At 39.3% G+C, this 22,177-nt stretch overlaps 1 long non-coding RNA gene across 1 annotated transcript; it reads right to left on the bottom strand.

The window, feature by feature from the left end:
- Positions 1 to 5,337: 5,337 nt before the first annotated feature.
- Positions 5,338 to 11,494, bottom strand: LOC145454624 (uncharacterized). The gene is made up of 4 exons (XR_013920186.1): positions 11,276 to 11,494; positions 11,019 to 11,220; positions 10,338 to 10,448; positions 5,338 to 6,431 (listed from the first exon to the last, which is right to left on the bottom strand). It is a non-coding gene; the product is annotated as an uncharacterized LOC145454624 (long non-coding RNA).
- Positions 11,495 to 22,177: the final 10,683 nt, after the last annotated feature.

The raw sequence follows: 22,177 nt of genomic DNA, 5'->3' as shown, positions 1-22,177 counted from the left end.
GAACGGTAGCGCGCCAGGAATATACGCAATACGTTTACGAGTCGCGATCGCTTATCGTTTGTATAGGTGTATTATGTGCAGCTACAGTACGATAATTTCACCAAGTAGGCTGCGGAAGGGCAATAGGCCTACAATATTTTTATTTTAACTTAACGCACTCTTACGACCCCATATAAACGCGGTAAGGGCACCTGTACTCGAAGTTCTCTGTATCATTTAATGACTTGAAATTCAACGAGATCATCTCACACTTCGTGTTCACGTCGGTTCTTGGTGAAAGTTGCAACGAACGGCTTTGCTGGAGACATGGGGACCGAACAACGAACAGGTACGGGCTATAGGCGAACGGATGGGGCCCACGTCGGGTGGTTGGATCATTATCGAATGATCGCGACAGAATCTAGGACGTGCTCGCTGCAGACTTGGACAACTAGAAGATTTTCAGTTTTTCCAAATGAGATTAGAATTAGAATTAGAGCTACACAGTTTTTTCAAAATGAGATTAGAATTAGAATTATACCTACACAGCTTTTTTCCAAATTAGATTAGAATTAGACATACACAGCTTTTTCCAAATGAGATTAGAATTAGAATTAGACCTACACAGCTTTTTTCCAAATTAGATTAGAATTAGACCTACACAGCTTTTTCCAAATCAGATTAGAATTAGAATTAGAGCTACACAGTTGTTTCCAAATGAGATTAGAATTAGAATTAGACCTACACAGCTTTTTTCCAAATTAGATTAGAATTAGACCTACACAGCTTTTTCCAAATCAGATTAGAATCAGAATTAGAGCTACACAGTTGTTTCCAAATGAGATTAGAATTAGAATTAGACCTACACAGCTTTTTTCCAAATTAGATTAGAATTAGACCTACATAGCTTTTTTCCAAATTAGATTAGAATTAGACCTACACAGCTTTTTCCAAATTATATTAGAATTTCTGAATTCTCGAAAACTTGGAAATTGAATGAAATTGTTAATGAAAAATAAATAGAGCAAAAATCAAGCTCGGTTCATATCAATCCACAATGGATTCCTATAAGCATGAGAATAGTTAACGTCCTGTACATCACGCTTGTCTCGTTTTGCACAGGGATCACGAACGTGTAGTCACATGCGACCGACGATCTGGTTTGTGATTTTGGAAGAATTTGATAAAGCATTTTGAATTCTGAAATCGATTTCAGTATCAAATTAGTGTAATTGTTCAAGCTATTCGCCTGTACCCAACAACACTATTCCTCACTAGCTGAAAAGACTTCGGCCATGGAAACATGGATGATGAGTAAGCTGATATGGGCATGTTGCCTAGGCGCATGGCGAATTGGCGCATGGCGAGTCGCTTGTAAAACGGCTTAGGGTTATCCTACGAGACCAATCTTTAGGATGAGATAGTCTTTCAGTTGTAGTAACATGTCTGCCTATCCCTAATATCGATTCGTTAATCACTGAAAAGTCTGGTCATCGTGCGCAGCTCATAGTTCCAAATTTAAATGTAGTTTATGATCATGTTATTTCGTGTTTTATATGTTCTCCCTTAATAGAATATTACTCCTTTTGTGGTAACCATGCCAATCGCCCATGTTAGTGAGGACGGCGTTGCACTAACGTAAAGTTTTATTAGCATGGTTGCTCAATTGTGTAGGCTATTTTGTCTCAATATTGCATGATCGCGACCCGCGAGATTTTTCGAGTTGGCGACCCCTGCAGTTCTCCTGCATAGCTGAAAATTCGTTTCGGTGGAGCTAATGTTGCAGTAATGCCTACGAGCTCTTGTGCAGATGCCGAGGAAACGGTTTCCTCTTTTCCAGTTACTCAAAACATCGCAGTCCATGCTCACGCTCACGCTCTGCTTCAATCACTTTCCACTTCATTCTCTAATATATTTTCATTGGTTATATCTAAAGCAATCATCCTCTTTTTTCTTGATGTAGTTAAGGACATGTAAGTGAACAAGCCTGTGTTAACTATTTCTTTTTCTTCGCTGCTGTTCTGTTTGTGATCGAAACTAGAATGTTGCTCGCAGACTGCACGCTACTATGCCAGCATGGCTATTATTCGTCACAAAAACTACTTTGACTATACGGTGTATTTAAATGATGCGTTGGCTACTTGGCACTGGATTTTCCTGTGCGAGACTGATATTTTTGTTACCTCGCAGCTAAATGCCGCGGACAAAGAGAAATTTTCAGGAAAACAACAAATTAGATTAGAACTAAAATTTGAACATAGGAACATTTGACAAATTAGATTAGAATTAGAATTAGAGCATAGAAAAATCTCACAAATTAGATTAAAATTAGATTACTGGCATTTCGCTTTAATTTATTGAAATTAGACAATTAGAATTTTCTGGTTGTCCAAGTCTGGCTCGCTGCGGCATGCTCGGTCTCGGTGTTGTGAGCAAAACGAGAGAAATCTATCTGACCCCACCACTAGAAATTCTATCGGTATGATTGTATGAAAGAAATGTGTTCCAATACCGACATCTACCGGAAGTCATGGTAAATATTTCGGTACGCATTGCCCAACATATGAAATATGCTGGGAAGCGAGTGGCACAGTTGGTTGAGCGCCAGCATCACGACAGCAATTGCGGTGGTTCGAATCCCAGTTAGGACCAACTTCAATGTGTCGGAGGTTATCTGTGCTCTTCATCGCTGATACCGCTGTACTAACAGTGTATTCAAAAATCAAGAAAAAGAGTAGAAGGCACGTCGCTCTTAACAAAGGCGGCAGCCGAGACTCGAAGACGGACACATGCAAGAGGATATGTCTGGAGAGTGAATGAAAGAGCGTTTGAAAGTCGTCATATGATCAAGCTGAAGATTAAGATTAAGATTCCTAATTGTACAAAGTCAATGCATCTGAACTGTACAATATCTGTATTGTGACGCAATAGGCCTTGACGGCGATAAGCGTCACTGTATTACCGCTTCCTACAAAATACTATCGTGAAAGAATTCTGAAGCAAAACATGGACGGCAAATGCAGAATGTGTCACAACCAAAATGAATCAGTAGCACATCTCATGTCCGGCTGCGGTGCACTTGCAGTTATCGAATACACATGGAGACACAATAGGATTGGTCACTACAGTCATCTTGAATTATGCAAATATTTCAACATCACCGCTTCGACAAAAAATTGGTATGGTTACAGCCCAGCACCCACGACAGAAAACGACCAAGTAAAAATTCTGCGGGATGTACCAGTTATATAACTGACCCGTCAAATCAGGGGCAATCACCCGGATATGATCATCAAACTAAAAAAGAAACGAGAATGCTTATTTATTGAACTAGCCGTCCCAGCTGATCAAAACATACTACTAAAAGAATCATATTCATATTGAAAAGAAAGAATCAGAAAAACAATCGAAATACGCAGAGCTCAAAATGGAATGTAAGAAAATGTGGCGATGCAAAATAAACATTGTAGCGATATAGTCATTGGCGCCACAGGGGTCGTAAACAAAAAACTCATGAGACATATCCAACAGAATCCAGGAAACGTTCGATTCGACACGATCCAAACGATCACGTTATTGGGCACTGTGCATATTCTTCGGAAGGCCTTGAATGCACAGCTGGACTAAAATTACACTTACACGCGTGAATCACAGCATAATTGCTGTAATTTCGATTCTTCATTTTCAATCATCTCTACCTCTGCTCTGCAATCTTTGTCAATTCTTCATCTACCGCTATCCGGTTATCTGACCTATTCATATATTGCATAGGAATAACACTTTGAATGTATTACTCAATTTTGAAAATTTACTCCAATCTCGCCATTTTCCTTTTGGGGCAGGTTGCTCCCAGGATTATGTGTGTATCGACCAGTTTTTTACTGTGAATAAAGAATATAATAATAATAAGAAGAAATATGCTATTCTAACATAAGTTACTGATCGAGCAAAAAGTAGGGATGGCGTGAACATGAGGTTCACGTTCGCGTTCTGTGTGTGGAACGCGGAAATTTAGAGGCTCACGTTCACAAACGAACCTTGGCAGGTTCTGCACTGTGAACCTTTTTCATATATTACAATTTTTACTTCATTATAACATCTTTGGTTGATATTTATTGCATTACAACTGCGGGCCACACTATGCATGGCGCTGACAGCATAAAAATATCAACACTAAACGAGCATGCACTTTGAAAATCTCAAAAATTTTACTGGCTTTGTTACAGAAGTTTGCTCGAAATATCCAACTTTCCGTTTGTGTGTATTTAGTGACTCGCTGCTGTAATCCGCAATCACACAACATCAAGGGAGAAATACACTACATGTAGATAGTCAATTAATGATGCTTGTTCAACCAATCAATGAAATTTATATCGTTGTCTGAAGTAAAAAATGTAGCAGCCGTACGGGGTCAATCTTGACTTCTTATGTTTATTGTATCATAAAAACCAAATCCGTGCGATTGGGGTGTTGACTACTGAAGTATAAATTGTTAATGGGGTAATATCGGGAGCAAGTATAGAAACCCGTTTTACACTCAGCTCAATATCAACGTGGCAATACTCAGACGCCGAATACCTTGTCCGTTGAAGCGTAAGCTTATATTCCCTTGCAAGTAGGCTACTCGATGGAAGATAGTGATTTTGCTGGATTATTATATCATTTGATTACCCCAGTTCATACATTTGTCGACGTTTAAAACGTGAACATGTACTTTATCCTTGTGGTATTATGTGACCCGAGTCGTCGCTACGTATGTCTGTGGACATTATTAGGCTATCACTTCACTGAAATGTAGGGCTGGAATTAGCAAAATGACGTCCAGTGACGTAATGAGGTTCACGTTCGCGTTCACACAGAACCTTTCAAAAATGTTCGCATTCACACGAACCTGAACCTTTCAGAGGTTCACACCATCCCTAGCAAAAAGGTCTTCACGGCTGCATTTACGGCTAACGGTCAATTTTACGGCATCACTGAATATCACTGACTAGTGGACAATTTTCCCTCTAATTTTTGACGAGTCTGCTCACGCTCACCAACTCACTGCGCAGACTCTTGGGAAACAGTGTGTAACGACTAAAAAAAAGGTCATCACTTCGGATTTCTTGTGTGCAACTTCGATTTTCTGTGCGCAGAGACCGTGAAAGCACTGCGCAGCTTTGAAGGAACATTGCTAGTGGGGTGTATATAAGTTTCTGACGTTCCCTGTGAAAGTACCGAAATCAACAATTCCAAATCTGAAATCGCCTTCCCTCTGGGTTGAGTAGCATATGACTTATGTTGAAGTCATCACTCTCGACACCACGTGGTTCCCTGGATGCATCATTCCTCTACGCATACGTCAAACGTCAGGAATCAAGAAGAAATTTTATTATGGTGCATTTGACAATGACATGCGTAAGTAATTCACAGAGCAATGCTGATGGTGTAAAACATGGACATATTACATAATCTTCTATTATCAGGCGGCAAGGTCGTGTAATCAGTTAATAAAAATTAAAGATGAACAAAAGTGAACCCCACGGAACACTAGGGGCTCAGCGAGCCAGTTCAAGGGGTTCCGCGGAGGTCAATTGACACACTCAACCCATACATATGATTTGTGATGATGTGCCCGTCTTAGAAATCACGGGTTGCAGGTAATGGGGCTTGATCAGTATAGTCAAATTGTGATGGTCGTGGTTATACCTCGTGCGCAGTGGCGTACGCAGGGAAGGTTTGGTTTCGAAATTGGAAAGGCAATTTTATACGAAATATTTCAAACCTCATTTGTAATTTTGCAATTGGTATCGACCGAACGATACGATGACATTTTCCAAAGCGTAGCCTCTCATTTCTGAACTGCGGTATCCGATTTGCAGTAAACATTCATTGAAATGCTTTCGTTTCGCGTGAAAATTATAATTTACTGGTTTTGCTATATTAACGCTCTGCTCTTGATATGCAGGTAATTTTGTGCACTGGCAATCCATGGTTATGTATCAGATGTACAGTTATTGTGGTGGTCGATTTTTGTTTTTAAGACTCAGCGAAAATTTGGTATCTTCGCATCTTCAGTTGCAGAATTCTTTACCGTCAGCGCGCTCATTCAAGGCAGCATCGCAGATCTTCTTTAACTTCCAAGCTCATTGCGTCGATGTTCAGTAGATACGCTTGATAGGAGCATTGCGATTGACCAGCATGCAGTCGCGGTTAATATTTCGTAAATATTCAAGGCTATTTGAAGTGCTCCTTGTCATATGGTGGATCAATTAACGAACAAAGCGGAAGAGACAATTTTATACTATAATATTAGACGGCATGTACATGGCCTGAATTAATAAATTTAGAACTATAAATGTAGCTTAACGAAAGAAAGCCAACAAAGGTTCTTGGTTATGTTAGCCACCCGAACGGCGAATTGCTAATCTTCCGTCGTCGACATAATTTCTTCAGGCAGATCCAGCATACTGTAAAATGAGGAAACTGATATATGGAACATTGCCCCATGCGCAGGCCGTGTTATTTTGGAATTTCAGGAGCCAGATGCCAAAACTGCCAAAAATAAAAATTTGAAAATGCCAAAAATAAGCAATTTTTGGCATATGCCAAAAATAACACGGCCTGCCAAATTGTGAAATTTCGTTTATGGTGTTGTGTTAACAGGACCGCGTTACAAGCGAGAAAAGCGTTTGTGAAAGGCAGGTTTCTTAATCTGGGTCCAGCTCACCCATTAGGGGTTTTGTTTGTTTTTGGGGTATTCATGGTGTTTGTCGACTACTATGGTCATTTACACCAGGCCGATATTATTCTTATTTTCCGTAACTGCCGACTTATAGCACGGCCCACCTCTAGGCTTTTGTAAGACACCGCTGACGCGGATGAGGTGGCGAGGAGGACCCATTAGGGGTGAAAGCATGGTGTCCTAAATGGAGTGGGCACAGCGAGATTGAACGGCTGACTGCATTTGGTTTACGTCCTACTCTCCATTTGTCCAAAGGAAATTTTACGACCATTTTTGACCGACTTGTCGAGCACTAAATTTGATAAAACGGGTATCAATGAGAAGCTGCCGCAGTACTGATTATTAAAATATAAATTATATTCTGCTCATGGAACTGTAGCCCCCAAAATCAACCACGATTTTTGCATTGCGATCAAGTTGAACATTGTGACGCAACAAACGTCTGGCTATTTCTGAGCTGCATAGTCTCGTTTTGCCAGACAGTCTTGTTGCGTCAATGTTCTTAAACAAGCTAACCTTCCCAGGACTCTTCCATGCGAGTTGGTAATATTAAAGCCACCTGAAGTGACAAAAGTCCTCCGAAAATATATCGGTAGACTGAAGGAGAAATGATATTTGGGCTACTAAATAGAATGTGTTGAAAGACAACACAGGAAACTGCTGGAAAAGGATCGGGAAGAAAATTCTTTCCGCGATGAGATCGATGGCACTGTCGAAGTGATCTCTTTTCATGATGCATGGAAGCCGGTTCGGCCCTCCAGAGATTTTGAAGCTCTGAAAACCTTTTGTGGATGACTGGCAACATTCTTTCCCTCAACGGCTACTGTTGAAGCCGATATTTCCCAGATTCGCTGGGCGAGAAATGAATTTAGGAGAAACTTAGCTGACCTGAGTTTGGAAGCACTGTTACAGTGCAAACGATTTAAGTCTATTCAACAGCTGTAACAATCAGCTGTTGAGCGTGTTTGTTAGGCTTCTCTTCCTTTTTTGCTTATTGGCACCGATTCCGATGGATACTGCACATTTTGTGGTTTCGTTTGATATTATTAACCCATGAAATCGTTAGTTTTTTTTCTTCTTCTTATTGTTTGTTGGCACTGATTATACGTGGATGCTGCACATTTTGTGGTGGCTTTTGACAAACTAGCCCAAATAAAGTGTTTTTGTGACTAATTCGAGGCTGAAACTATCTATTTAGAGGACGATACCAAAACTGCCAAAAATAAAAATCAAAAAATGCCAAAAATAGGTTATTTTTGGCAGTTTTGGCATATGCCAAAAATAACACGGCCTGCCCATGCGTAACTTCTTCGTCAGGGTAAATTTATACATTTTAATGTCACGTTTTTGTTGTCACGAATTCGTAGATATCACAATATCACAACATATTAGAAAGAGCAACCAGCATGCTAGCAATCCCGACGGATAGTTTGATGACATTTAAGGTTATGGTTGTTGGTGAGATAATTCTGTAATATCAATGTCGGTCAATACACAGAGCAGTAAACTATAAGCTGGGGTTACTCATACTTTGCCACATTGCCTTCATTTTGAATCTGGATTACGCAAGCGAGGTACGTAGGCAGCGTAAACGTGGCATATTAATGAACACTGAGTTGGATCAATTACATTATTTCAGTTCAATTACAATTACAATTACAATTACTTTCATGCATGTTTCAATTACATTACAATTACAATTACTCCATGCTAAAAATATCAAATTACAATTACAATTACAATTACTCCTTGCACGCTTCAATTACATTACAATTGCAATTACAATTGCTGCTGTTGAACATGTAATTGAAAAATCATAAATTCAACCGTGCTCCTTGACAACCGTGGTGTCGTAATTAACAACAATTCAAGTATTCATGTTTCATTCATGATACGCAAATACCCGGTAATTAATAAAAGAAAAACGTTCTCGAACTATTCCAGTATGCAGTATGTCGTTGAAAAAAGTATTATAATCATGCACGGGTTGGATTTGCGTATATAGTATATAATTAACGAAATAATATTATTTTTATCGAGGGACGTAGGAATTAGGATGAGGGGTGAAAACAAAACCGTGCTTTGTCAGATAAGACGTTATATAATATCCAGTGGTCTGGTTAGTTAGCCAGAAGAAGTAACGATGCAGCATCGTGATCTGAAATCGTATTGTAGATTGCCAACCCACGGATAGATGCGCAAGATGTGAGTCACGGATGAATGCACCGACAAACGTACTGCAGAGCCGGCTAAAAGCAACAAACTTTGTAGTCCTAGAGCTGGCGATTCAAGCGTCCAAATTTGATGCATCTGGACTTTATCGTAAGCTATTGATGCACTAATTCCGAAAATACAAATTAAAATCTCGTCAGGGCAATGTAACTGCTCCACAATAGCCGTTTAAGGCCGACTGTTCTGAAAAGTGAGAGCGCCGCAGCAGCATGACCACAACAATGGCCAATTACTCCCAGCGATTGTTCAGAACAATGCCGATTCCCAGACTTTCACGACTATTTTGGGATGGTACCATTGCCTGGAAATATACTTTTATTGCGGAATCAGTGCGACACTAGCTTTCGATTAGGACCATACATATCAAATTTCGACGCTTGGATCGTTAGCTATGGGACTATCAATTCTGCTGCTTTTAGCCGGCTCAGCAGTTCGCTTCTCGGCGTATTCAATCGTGAGTCACGTGTTGCGAATCCATTTGTTGGTTAGTAATCTAATAATTGTATACAATGGCAGCCGAGGCCAGCATAGCGGTAAAAATAAAAAACTTCGCCCGCAAGGGCGCAGTCAAGGGCTTCCGCGAATGAATCCACCAAATTCCTTGTCGACATTTAAAGAGAATGCATTATAAGTCAATTATTTTATGTTGTGCTTGTCAGGTCTCAATAGCAATTTAATGTAATTGAAATTGTAATTGAGCAAAATTTTTGTCAAATTACAATTACAATTACAATTACATAAAATAAAAATGCTTCAATTACAATTACATTACAATTACATTGAAATATGTAATTAATTACATTAAAATACATTACAAATTACAATTGATCCAACTCTGATGAACAGGCTTCAAAGTAAACGAATTTACTGTTTAGTTGATACAGCCAATATGGTTTTAGTCTACGCATCAACATCCAAAATGCACGTTTAATGTTATGAATTTTAAGCAACCCCTCGCGGGCCGCACTTTGCCCAGGCCTGGTCTAAGCGCAAATGCCGCAAAATAGTCGGAAAATCTACGTAATCCAAGACGTGTGAGATGATATGGATGCTTTATAACATATGACGGCGTTGCGACCAACAGAAAGTCTTGGCCTTTATTATTTCAAATCCTAATAGGGTGGCTGTTGATATTTTTACACTCCATAAGGATTTTCGCGCCTATATCGCTGCGTCCGGGAAATTTGTCTGAAGTTTGATACTCAGTTATCCGTGGTAAATAAGGACATTTATGTTCGACACTTAAACTCGTTCTCGGTCTGAGTTTACAACAGCAAATAACCGCTGGTCTACTATGTTCAGTGTTCACTCATCCTATCCGTATGATTATCATCCATATATTCAATTTTTGGTACGCTAATCTGGTATTTACGCGGAATATCAAACATAATATACTTACATTTACGTTCGTTCCTGTCACTCGAAACACTCGAGCACTTTCCAGGATTGAATGCTAGCGGGCAATATTTGGTTCTGCATATGGTCCATACAAACCGGAATGATATAGTCCCTTTTAAAAAGAGCATTTTTGATAGATCAACAGAGTCGGTGCGTATAAATTTCTATTACGTCAATAAAGGCACAAGACTGTAACGATTTTATCGTATTTACGAGCTGTACCAATCGCGAAAATGATATTGACAAATAGCCTACAACGGGTGTATTATTGCATTCTTACTTTATTTCACTGTTAGCTGACTCTAATTACATTGCGGTTATTCATATCATATCCTAACTCCTTACTTGTAAAGCGAATCAGTTTTGTGATACATTAGAAAACGTCAGTAAACTCTATGGGACTATATTAAGAATTTGAACTATATGGTGACTTTAATAATTTCAAGCAGGGTGGTTCTAGAATCTAGACTTTATACATATATTACGTAACTAAAATCAGTTTTTCATTCAACAAATATTTACGTGTGAATTAATTTAATGTCTTCGATTAAGATGCAACTGCGGAGCACGTATTCAATGCATCACAGCTCTAACAATACTCTCACGCCAGTATACACTAACCAGTAACCATCTCTCGCATTCTATCATTGACACTCTATGTTTTGAGTGAAATTTTACTCACGTATCCTCTTGGATTGAGTGGCGCGTCCAGAATTTTCATAAGCCAGGCCCAGCATGGCAAACATTGTAAACCACAGTATTGATTTCATTGTGGAGTTGTTGTCCTGTAACGTCTGTAAAGAAGTTCTGCAATTCCTTAGGAAGATACCACTGGTGATATATCCGGTTCAGGTATGAAAAAAGCTCTCTTCCTTTCTATTATTCTGAAATGTTAGAGTTCTTATTTATCTTTATTAATAATTTTCGTGGAAAACTTACGGATCGTATTCTTACGTCACTGTGCTGTCTCAATATCCAGGGTCATTCAATAACGAGCTTTCAATGAAGACACTGAAATCGCGGTTCGCAATCTCTCTGCATGCGGAGCCAAGATAGTTCACAAATTCATAGACCCTGCGAATTTATAGCTGTCAGATAAATGAGAATCGTACTTTGATTTACCTGGAAATATGCGGTTGTAACTGTCACGAAATTACATTTCCATTTAATCAATATTAGCAATCGCCACAACAAACACTTCCTCTAAACAACCACTTCATTAAAATACAAAATAATAATCATAGCTCCACCTCAAAAAGATAACCACCCCGTCCGGTCAGCCATAATATGTATTCATCATTAACGCTCGTAATGTTAGCCACTCTGGTTCCGGTGCCAACTACGATGCGACTGATAAGGTCATCCAAGAGTGGTGATTGCGTGTATATCTCCATGCTTCATTGTGTTTGCATTTATATAGAACCGCATTGATCACCCACGGACCGCGATTAAACTTAATTTTTCGGCGACTAGTTTATGATCACTATTTAAGCAATACAACGCAATTTATAGTTCATGACAGAACATTATGGACTAATGAGACTTAAGATATGTAACCAAGTTGGAGGCTCCTTCGAATAGTATAGCCCACCGCATATAGAGCTCCTATAATTGCCGGCCATACAATCGGTAGAATCAATCACTATGCTATCTTATCTCTTTGACCATAAGTTGCGAAAATTACAATTTTCCGTACTTCACTTCGGGGAATATAATGCCATCAACTAAACCGCAGACGGCAATTTCACGCGAAACCACCAGGATCTCAATCAAATGTGAGATATGTCCAACAAAAACAAAATTGAAATGGTAATTTAAGCAATAATATAATTCCGAGAATATACCGCTTTTTATTCTTTCTCTGGGCTTCAAAGAGTGCATCTCCTTTGTATTCGGATGCGCTCCTAGAAAATGTCATTAATTGCTTATCCTTAGAAAACTTCTCTGTGGCATACATGGTTTTCAATAGCAGGCTTATAGTGTCAGTGACGGAATCCGGATGTTTGGACTGTTGGCGGGGAGCGAAGTGATGAAGCACATCTCGTTTTTAGAATGCCCAAATATATTTACTGTCTACTTCTACTATTTAGTGGTGACGACAGATCTTGTAAACTTGCAAACATTCACCAACAAATACTCGCCATGCCCCGTCCTAATTTACTTTATTAAAATAACCATTTCTTCATTTCCCAGACCTTACGTTTGATACGTACGTAAGTAATTTTGGCATGTGAAAAAGTCAGCCCTATACACTATATAATTGAACTCATGTCGCCGTTATACAAAATAAAGGTTGGTCGTAAATTCTTAGCGGCAAGATCAACTCTCTTCGGTATGGCACATCGAGTTGCATTTACACAAGTTGGATTTAGCCGGATTTTCATCATATGAAATTAGGTATGCACCGGTAATTTCCTGTGGCTTTCGTAAAAAGGAATTTCTAACACGAAGTCGGATAGGCATTTGTACGCAACCATAAGGAACGAGCTAGGACCTTGGATTTGGATTCTGTATCAGGCTCACATATCGCTACTGCAGCGTAAGTGTATAGTAGAGATTAGGAAGGATTGGGATTATAATTTGGAGTAGGATTATAGAATTTTTTCAGAACAGATTAGGATTTGGATTGGATTTTCCGATTTTCTGGGAGATTGGTATGTCGTGTAGCGAATGGTGACAAACTTTATTCTGATCAGTTATTATTGTACTTACGGTACACAGGTGTCAATGAGCATGAGAGGTTCAGCCCTATGCAAAGTTATCTTAAATTAAGAGAATTTTCGTTGTCAAAGAAAACTTTGCAATTCCCCCTTGCATAAATGAGCATTCGTTTTCTGAATTTCAAGTTGGAATCGGATTAGGATTGGACATGGACTTGAATAGACCAAAGTTCTGGAGTAGGATTAGGATTGGGATTTGAAGCTTCGTATCTGGATTGGATTAGGACATGGACATTCAATTCGATGGTTTCTTGGAAAAAATAGATCCATTTGTTATACAATTTATACTGGACAGTAGGCCTATATATATTTACGGAGCCACATGCGCAATTACTGCTACCAGTTACCTGTTCTAGAGCAGCGGTTCCCAACCTGGGTGGCGAGAAAGCATCTGAAGGTGGGGGCAAAGAAGCGGTCAACTGAAAAAAAATTTGCGCTCTGCGCGATTTACCTCCAACTCACGCGTGTTTCTCTAAATAGACCGAATTTCATCTTTTTTAATTCTCTCATCAACAGTCATAACTAGGGTTAGTTCGGATATCAATAATTTTCACTATCCGGATAACGGATATATCCGTATATTTGGAATTTATCTAGCCGGTTAACCGGATAATAACTGCTAACTGAGACAATGGATTTCACGAGGTCTGCATGAAAAATGTATCGCAAAATCATTACACAGTGTTATGATAGGGTTATACATACGCGTGCAGTACGAGCGAATACGAGAAAAATCACACAAATTTGTGTTCACGGCTTCTGCAACGCCATCCTTATAAAGCACAATGCATGCATTCTGATATCCTGTAGCAGGGACCGGAGTTTTGTAACAAAGAGTCCAGATGCATTTAATGCTCTTTCTGCTTCCACAGAAGTGTACTGAATAGTAGGCTAAGCAGCGCTTCGTAGAGAGTCTAAAGCAGTGGTTCCTAAACGGTGGGCAATTCAATGATTTCTACTGTTTCTAGTGGGGAATAGACGCATTTCTTCAAAATTATATAGAGGACAGTCTACATATTCACGGAGACACATGCGCAATTACCGTTACCAGTTAACTGCTCTGGAATGTATGCATCGAAAATTATATTTCGTGTTGTTCACAAAACCTCATATTTAACTCTGGATGGCCAGTAATGGCGTCACAAACGCATCCAGCGCGACTAGTTTGACGTGAGATAACGGTATCGCGAAATTTCGAGCGTTAATGGTATCGGTTCACAATTAGGGCTGGGCACAATGATTCGAGTACTCGAATCTGAATCGAGTATCAATTTCAATAATTTGAGTCGAGTAGTAAAATACGATTTTTTCGAGTACTGAAATTATACGCTCCTTGCCACTGAAAGTTAATTTATCAACGAGAATTATAGTTTCGATACTAATTTTCACTGTTGAAGCCTGGCAACCTTGATTGGCCATATCGTATCATACGAAACATATAGTACAAACCTGGGAACGTTACTGGAAATGGGACATTTCCGATGTCATGATCATCCACTATATTGTCACCAAGTGCAATGAAATCGGTATGGTCGAAAAAATACCTAAGTATCTTTAATGTGATGGATAACAGGGATTATATTCTTTGTGGTCGCATAAAAGGTACTAATTGAACTTTGACATATAACATTCTGTTATGACATCATAATGAGTGATGCTCGATTACTCGACTCGATTACTCGAAACATTTTACGTGATTCAGAATCGAATCACTCAGGTACTCGATTTTGTCCAACCCTATTCACAATACGTTTCATGTTGCAGTTATAGGCGATTGTCTTTGGTACTGGTGTGGTTGAGTGTCTTGTGTAGTAAAACCAGCAAATAGCTGCTTTGTGATGACAAAAGTGCTGGGTAGTGGGGTACAGGGTCGTAACTCCCGCACCCCAAACCTCCCGCGATTTAATATTGCCGAATATCTGATTATTGGGTACCCTTCCCTTACGAAAAAACGTAGAATTTATAGAAATGGAGACTTCGGCGTCGGCCATTACTGCGCCTCGACGCACCAAAATATTTAAGTAATAGGCCATGTCACATGCAACTCCGAGAAGTCTGCCCGACCGATCAGCAGCGAGAAGACCCTGGCCGAGTAGGGATGCTCTTTTGGTGACCCATAACTTCGATATAGTCGCCCATTCATATCAGCTAGCCTTCATGGAATGCTATTACCATCGCCGAATCCGTATCAGGCTATCAGTTAGTGAGGAATAGTGTTGGACAAAGGCGAATAGCTTGTTCGGAACAACGACAACAATATTTTTAAACTACGAATTGAATTTCAACATTTCAGAATGCCTTACCAAGCGTTCTTCCGAAATGTCAAATCAGGTCGCGGGCTGTGAAATATGACCTCGCAGACCGCGTGTTGGTGTTGGTGACCCCTGATTTCGTCCGTGTAACACAAGGTTCAGGAACCTTAGGAAGCAGGAAGATCCATATTGTCCCTGTATTTTCAGCCTTAATCCCAAGGAGCCATATAACGTGTGGCATCGCAATTGGATATCCGTGACGTCATGTGGAACACAATTACTTTATGGGATTCGTCGCCTGCAGGCGCCATATGTTTATGCGTTAAAAACTAGTGTGGTGTTATAAAACCAGGAGTGACCGAGCCATGTAGTCTGATTTCTGGTAGCGCGAATAGTATATTCCGCGACCTTATTATTACAAATCGAATTTGCACTAAATACCTTACAGTCTAAATTAGCTTCTTGTGCTCTCGTAACAATGATTTCGTTGGTAATTCGTGCTTTGACTTTGATGTAATAAATCTCAATATTGAAAATACTGATTACATTAATATCTTTCATAATGAAACATAACTGTTGGGCACTGTTGATGTCGTATGTGATGTTTTTAATTCGGTTCGAGCCTATGTATGTCTGTACTGTCACCAAGCAGCTTTCCCCACTATGTTACTATTATTTTGATTCAGTGAGATGCTCCATTCAAATATATAGTTTTTGCAAACGCGAGACGCATGAAGTTGATTTCCGACGAGCTCTTTCAATAGGCCATATAGGCCAACCTCATAGGACTCGGAGCCAATTTCACTTCAAACAGAAGAACACCAATGGCTTGTTAATAAATTAGGCTCATAAAATCTGTAGGCTGTACGGGCCTACGGTGAAAATATGCGATCAGCTGAGATATCGACGAAATCGCTGTTAGTCTGGAAATGTCATGTTCAATTAGAGACGGCATTTCTGCCAGTGAAAGTGTTTATCTTATTTTAACGTCAATATATGCCCGATCGCAAAAAAAAATCCAAATTTATCGATTTACCTCAGTGTCAATGCAAGCAAGCGTGATGATCAATTTTTTATCAGCGCAGCTACCAGATCGTGAAAGCAACTTGTCAAATTTAGCGCAAAGTTGACTCAACCTATTGCGACGACTATTTATTATCAAGACAAAAATATACCGCGTATTATAATATAGATAGAAGTGCATGGCCAGGGATGCCTTATCAACCAGTAATGCGGTTCACATTCGAAATAGTTTGAACATCTCTGTCCGAGAGCTTTGGAGTAGCAACAACTCACCTGATATTTTAGTCAACAGTTGTTTGAGTGGGTAAGATGGTCTGTATTAGCCAACACTGTGCTTTTTCTTTGAGGGGGAATTATGGCTCAAATACCTGCCAAAGGGGTCCTCGCTGTTAAAAAGGTCAGTAACCACTGGCGTATAGCATCATCGCCAATGTTCGACCTCCTATGAATCGAATAACTATATAAATAATATAATTATACTAAAAAACATTAATATTAAGTACTATAAAAAATTATTAATATTTCGATACTAAATACTATAAATAAGTGGTTTTAAACGTATATTAATCCGTGGTACATTTACGCTAACCTGCGAGCCTTCGCGAAACCCCAAATTTTTGCTGAGCCATTACAATAAAAATCGACCGCAATGCACATCGTCAAAATTTGGTCAAAATTGTAGCGTTAGGTCAATAAATGTCAAAATTGTTTACAAAGTCAAAATGTTCTTGAAACCTGCATTTCGTTTGTATCGTAGATGTTTGCACTGTGGGTGAACTTATCATTGATATTCTACAGCTTGTAGTCCAATTTATCGGCCTACCGTGTGAAGACGGCCCATTGTCAATGCTCATTGTGAATCATAAACAGCCAAATGAAATAAGTAGGTTGACATGGTGTTATGCTCAACGTACCGCAATATTCTAACTGAAGCAAATCTGCGTGTGCAAAGGGCATTGGTTTTTATATCAACAAGCGTATGATGAAAAATTGTGATGCAGACGAAATTGTCAGAATGAAGCAAAACGGTGTGTCACTAGCCGCGTACTGTACACACAACTTCGGCGTTGCCAGCCAACAACTGCGACTGTTGAACGTTCCTTCTCTATTCTCGACAAGCTACTTAATAAGGACAGACACTTAAATTGTACCCGAGAATGTAGGAAAGTATCGTTCGTTGTAATACAACAAATTCTAACTAGTTCGCCCATAATGTGTGATGTAACTATACTAGAATTCTTCATAGGCCCAGATTTAGTTGAAATAGAATCATGTAAAAATTTGTCAGTTTTTAAGTCGTAAAGGTTAGCTCAGGCCTAACTACTTCGGAATGACTAACAGTTCCAACCAGACGTGAAGATAAGTAGCACAATTCTAAGATTTTGTGGGAAAACACCCAAGGTAAAAATTTGGTCAAAATTAACTTTTTGATTGTCAAATAAAGTCAAAATGTTGATTTTTTTGGTCAAAATCCTTCGTTTTAAGGTCAAAAAAATCGCCTAACTAGTAACACATCTAGCAAGTCACTACATAATACTGTTGCACTAAACCCACTGTGCATCAGCAGCGTCTCTAAAGATTAAAGCTACAAATAAACTTTTCGCTCAAAACAGAAACATTAAAATAAATATTAATTGCAAATCTGCGCGATATCTGCACTTCACCTTCAGATACCAGTTCAGAAATACGACGGTTTAGCTTGGAAAGTATCAATGTACTGTTTGGTCGAAACAAAGCAGCTTGAAACTGATTGCTTAATTGCAAATTCGCTATAGCTAATGACATCCACGACGGGCCTCTCGTACGAGTTGGGTGAGTCTCTTGATCTCGGGAGAACCGCTGAGACTGACTCCAGGAACCCCTGCGGTTCGCGCGAACCCCGATTAAAAACCATTAGGATAGCCCATATCGTCAGTCTTTGTTATCCTATGGATGCCGCGTAACGCAGAGCAGTATTTGTGCTGGGCAATGAAACTATAGCTAATGTTGTTATGCGAGAGTCCAGACATGGGGTAATCGCGATTAGTAATCGTAATCGACTACGACGATTACAGCATTTTCAAGTAATCGTAATCGCAATCGATTACATTCGAAAAAATTCCGAAGTAATCGTAATCGTAATCGTAATCGACTACTTCCCATATCTAATCGATTTCTTTGTGAAAGAACGATTACTTTTTATTTGTACAAGGACTATGAAATGAACTGAATATTCGAGAACAAGGAAAAGATGTTATACCAGTTACCAGACTTGTACAAACTACTGAATTTTCAAAAAGCGCAACTAGAACTAGAACTAAAACTACTCAATTTTTAAGACTCGCAACTAGAACTAGAACTAGAACTACCCAATTTTCAAATCCTGCAACTAGAACTAGAACTAGAACTACTCAATTTTCAAAACTCGCAACTATAACTAGAACTAGAACTAACGAAATTTAAATATCGGCAACTAACTAACTAAAACACAACTGACTAAATTTAATTCTCAATCAACTCATTCAATTTTATTTTATTCGAATTCGGCGTTCCGGCCTTCCACATGAACGTCGGTACAGCGAAATTACTGAAAAATCAGACAGACAGAACTATTCTGTAATCAGTACAGGATAAACTAAACCATTTTCTGCAGCTGTTGCTGATTGCAGCGAATCAACATGAGTCGCGAAAATGTTTTTTCGTTGAGTTTTGCCCTCTTTGGGAATACAAAATCCCAGCATACGAGAAAGCCCTTTCACTGGGCGCAGATGTCGCAGTCATCCCAAGAAAATCTTTCGCCAAGTTTCGTAATTCTGGCAAGTCGGTCATATTCCGCCAACAGTTTAGCACATTCTGACCCAGTGGGTAGTCGCTGTTCCCTGGCATACTTTTTCACCTCAGACGGGCCTGATGTAACTTCAAGCGGACGACACTGACTTTGAGGTAGAAAGTTGAAGAGTGAGAGTCTCGGTTTCTTGTGCGTTGGAGAGCCAGTAGGAGACGACCCACGCAATTTATGCAATTTTCTTTGTAAAGATCTTGGGCGAATCCAGATTGTCTTCTCGCCTGGGAAGGCGTGGTCGGCATCATCATCACGAATCAAATCTCGTAAGTTTAACAGATGAGACAGCTTAGTTCCGAGATAATACCTTAGAACACTATGATAATATTCGCCAGCGCACAGCAGTAGATCACTAGTTCACATTCCAATTAGTAAACAACCTCAGCGGGAGATCGCGTGTCGCTGCGGACTGTCGATTGTTGTAAATTTGCCGAGTTATCAGTGAACTCGGCATAATCAATGTATTAAGTATGATCCAACAATGGGCATTTGATCCTTTGTCATGATCACATCAGTTAGCCGCAGTAACCTCACTTGTCACGCGAGGAGAGTTCTCATCACGCAGGACAAACGAGTGTTTTCTAGTTGTTCGGCAACTAATATTTTTTTGAAATGCGCAACTAAAACTAGAACTAGAACTACTGAATTTTCAAAATCTGCAACTACAACTAGAACTAGAACTACGCAATTTTCAAAATCCGCAACTACAACTAGAACTAGAACTACGCAATTTTCAAAATCCGCAACTAGAACTAGAACTAGAACTACTCAAAAAACTGTTAGTTAGTTGACCGTCAACTAACTAAATGTTTAGTTTGTACAAGTCTGCCAGTTACGTGATAGCACAAACGTCTGATTTTCAAATGTCATTGCCGATTATTACGTCAGAGGTAGCCTATTAGCTTTGCTAGTCATTGCGTACCACAGTAAATAGATATTCGATGTACGTACATTAGTGTGATTGTAAGAACAGCCGCTGTGCTGTTTATCAGCTGATCAACACGTCTCACACGCCATAGTACCCCGCAGCAGGATAATTAATCATCACTTTTCCTAGTTTAAAATAGTAACTTGTGCATTAATGTTTGGTTATGCTTAGTTAAACGCAGTTTGACCGTTGTTGATTGGCGAGCAGCAGGCCTATGTAGTACGTACGTTCACCGGAGAAAGATTTAAAATTTTGTACTCGTCAAATAAAACGAAGCATTAAACATCAACAGCTGCTGATACATATCATAACCGAACCGTTTTTGCCGATTCTCGTAACGGCAGCTTGCAGTACATTATCTGTATTAAGTTCAAGGCAGAGTTTTATGTTCTCCGCATCTTATTCTCGTATGACTCTACTGCCGTCATAGCCATGGACTTATATATCATGTTAGCGTGGGATATACCTAGAATCAGAACCAAAACAACAATTCGTCCCCCAGTCCAAACGTTGGTCTTTGGCCCCCATAGGGTGGTATTTTCAAGTTGAAGACTGAATGTCGTCAATAACATTGGTAATAGCATTATATTATTAATAATTTTTAATCCTCTCTCTGCCCCCGATGGTCATATTTACGTCTGGTATCTTGTTATAATTACTTTAGTGTATGTTGTTAATGCAAGGCCTCCGGTCAGTTATATAACCAAAAGATATTGTTGTATCCCAAACGTAGCAGACTAAAAGAAAAAAAACTTTTGTGAGACGCACACACAAATTGTCATGTCTTTAATGTTCTGTGGGTGCCCGGGAGTGGCATTTGCATTGTGGATACAGATTGGAAGGACCAGACCATTAGTCACGACCACCCAGCGCGGCTATTGACAATGGGCACATACCCTAAGTTTCGGCCAAGGTCTTTCTTTAGTAGCACACTTCGTGAAGTCGCGTGTTGGTCGAAACTGCATGTGTGTCGTGGCACGGTATTGACTGGAACCTAAATGCCCATTACTATAAATTAGGGGTGCTTTTAGAACCAAATCAATTTAAAGCAAACATGTTTAAAAGAAGGCCCTTGTTTAAAACATGTTTTTTATTGATTTATTTTTTAAGCAATGGCGTCACGAATGTGGATTGACATTGACAATTGAAAATACAGGGGAAATATAGCTCCTTTGACGAAATATCTTTAATATAATTGTCGAACCGACTATTTTGAGGGGTTCCAACCCTCCTATATCGATGTATGTCGGCTACATCGGGTGGCAATTGTCCGTAGGCTCATACAACATGTTTTTTCGAAAGCATTTACACAAATATGGCATAATTTTACAACTTGAAAAAACACAATTTTTAAGTTATTCAAATCTCTCAAAAATACTCTATGATTTATGTAGCTGTACGAAATACTTTTGAGTCCCCTTCTAGCTCGCTTCCCGCCCTATTGCGAAATTTGGGATGGGCACTGGGCAGTCATGAACCTGGCAAGAATGCAAATCGTTGGGTGCGATAAATCGTCCACTCTAAAAATGAGCAATATGTACATTATGACGTAACAAGCAAATGACGCATCTTTTTAAAGGAAGTTTGTTATCTCATTAGGCGTTTTCAGCGCAATCCATATATTGTCTTCCAATAAAAATTCTAACATGCAAAATAAATGTAATCGTGAGTAATCGTGATTACTTTTCCAATGTCATCGTAATCGTAATCGACTAATTCCCGATTTTGCTGTAATCGTAATCGCGTCATTCAGAAGTAATCGTAATCGCAATCGATTACATTCATGAAGTAATCACCCCATGTCTGTACGAGACCACTTGGAATTTTAGATATACAATTATTAACTCGACCCAAACTACGAAGTTCCATATTATATGACAGGAATCGGGAACCTATGACTGTCGAGCCATATATGGCTCTTTTGATGATACGATATAGCTCTATAAGTTTTCGATTTCGATGATGAATTCCCATGAATTCTTTGAGTCTCGGAACCCCTTTTCGAACTCCAAACATATTGTCAACTATTGCCTACCGGTAGTTAGAACTAGAATTATCTAGTTGTCCAAGTCTGTCTTCAAGTCATTAAGCGGTCGA

This window comes from Botryllus schlosseri, chromosome 13 (genome assembly GCF_051294905.1).
Source record: "Botryllus schlosseri isolate E-star chromosome 13, Bs_hap1, whole genome shotgun sequence".
Lineage (NCBI taxonomy): Eukaryota > Metazoa > Chordata > Ascidiacea > Stolidobranchia > Styelidae > Botryllus > Botryllus schlosseri.
The sequence above is the reverse complement of the archived record's forward strand: the minus strand, read 5'-3'. Positions and strand labels throughout refer to the sequence as shown.